The following is a 1,989-nucleotide window of genomic DNA, read 5'->3' as shown; positions in this document are numbered from 1 at the left end:
AAAGGGTTTCAGGATTTTGGAGGTTTTATTAGACATGATTTAAGAGAGAGACTAGGTCAAAGATACTTATTTTATTTCCTTAATTGCAAGATTCAATTAAATGATTTCCTTAATTAAAAATATAAAAGGTCTAAAATACCCTTAAATGATTTATTTAATTGTTTATTATTTCTTGAATTCTCATTGGTTCATTTAGGCACACAATACTTGCTAAAAACATTTGAACCTAGCTCGCTCTCTCTCTCTCTATATATATATATATATATATATATATATATATAATGGTGGAGAGAGAGAGAGAGAGAGAAAGAGAGACTATAGGATGGTAGTGTGGGTTAAGTGAGTGCCTAATTTATATTTTTAAATAAACCAAACAATAAAAGAAATAAATAAAATCTAATAGTCTTTTCAAGTTTGATAAAGAAAAAGTTTACAATGAAAATAAACCATAGCAATATCCATAATGAAAGTTAATGTATTATGTCAAAAGAAATTAATAAAACAAATAAATCATCAAACCATATCGACAAAATTTGCAATTTCCTCTTTAAGTTTTGGGAAAATGACATAAAAATTGTTAATTTTTCATATTTTTATTTTGACACTGTGTAGTTTTTGTTACAGTTAAGTCACTATATTTGTAATTTGTTGAAATTATGTCCAATTGAGCAGTTTGCTTTAGGTCATCCTAATGCCACTCCTGACATGACATGATTACATGTAGAAACGAAAAAAAAGTGGCGCAAAGACACAATATATATAGGGTAAATGGAGCAATTATGTCTTCGCATATGTTTAGTTCATTTATGTTGCAAATTGAATAAAATAGAAAATTTAGTGTCAAAATTGGAAAAGATTGAAAATTTAGTGCCAAATCGCAAATATATATATATATATATATATATATATATATATATATATATTTGCGATTTGGCACTAACTTTTCAATCTTTTCCAATTTTGACACTAAATTTTCTATTTTATTCAATTTGCAACATAAATGAACTAAACAGATGCGAAGACATAATTGCTCCATTTACCCTATAATATAATATAATGTATATAGTAGATTCAAAAAAGAATATAAATGAATTAAACATGTGTAAAGACATAATTGCTCCATTTTGTGTACTTGGTTTTCTTTTTCTTTTCAAACCCATTATCAATATACTCAAATTGTTATTAATTACTTTCTTCCGACCACCCAAGAACCTCAAAAACTACAGTTCATGTGCTATCATCACCGGAGAAACTGACCACATCAACAATGCATTTGCCTTCCAACTAGCTCAAAAGGGTCTTCACTTAATCTTGGTTAGCAAAAATCTATCCAAGCTTAAAGAAGTTTCTAATGAGATTATATCGGTGCACCCAACCACCAAGATCAAGATTTTCTATGTGGATTTTTCTGGCGAGAATATGGTGGCTGGAGTTAGGGAGATGCATAAGGTGATTTATGGTGAATAACTGGACATAGGAATTTTGGTGAATAATGTCGCGGTGACTTATCATGTGGCTAGGTTTTTTCATGAGGTTGAAGAAGAATTTTTGGATGAATGTGATGAAAGTGAATGTGATAGGTATGAGTTTGGTAACAAGAGTTGTGATTGAAGGAATGGTTGAGAGGAAATGAGGTGTTATTATTAATATTGGTTCGGGTGCTGCCATTGTTTTACCTTCACATCCTCTCTATGTGATCTATGTTTCCAACAAAGCATAAGTTGGTCATTAATTGTCTCTTTCATTCTTTTAATTCGATCCATGGTTCTCACTTTCTATTTTAAGATCAAATTAAAGGCATATATGGTTTAATTTTGAGTCAAGAAACATGTACTATGAATGTTTTTATGACCAAAATGAAGGCCTGCTTTTAAGTTATGAAAATAAGTTAGTTATATACATAAGGCAGGGTTAGAGAAACAAGGGAGGAAGGAAAATGTAGCGCCCGCAAATTCGAGTAGAAAATTAAAAAAATAAGCGATAATTTTT

At 29.7% G+C, this 1,989-nt stretch overlaps 1 pseudogene; it reads left to right on the top strand.

Annotated features, from left to right (window-relative positions):
- The first annotated feature begins 1,098 nt into the window (after positions 1 to 1,098).
- On the top strand, positions 1,099 to 1,720 carry LOC145064368 (very-long-chain 3-oxoacyl-CoA reductase 1 pseudogene; annotated as a pseudogene).
- The last annotated feature ends 269 nt before the right edge of the window (positions 1,721 to 1,989 follow it).

This window comes from Lactuca serriola, chromosome 7, assembly GCF_051521515.1.
Source record: "Lactuca serriola cultivar US96UC23 chromosome 7, Lser_US96UC23_V15, whole genome shotgun sequence".
Classification (NCBI taxonomy): Eukaryota; Viridiplantae; Streptophyta; class Magnoliopsida; order Asterales; family Asteraceae; genus Lactuca; species Lactuca serriola.
Note: the sequence above shows the minus strand (reverse complement) of the source record. Positions and strands in the feature narration are given on the sequence as shown.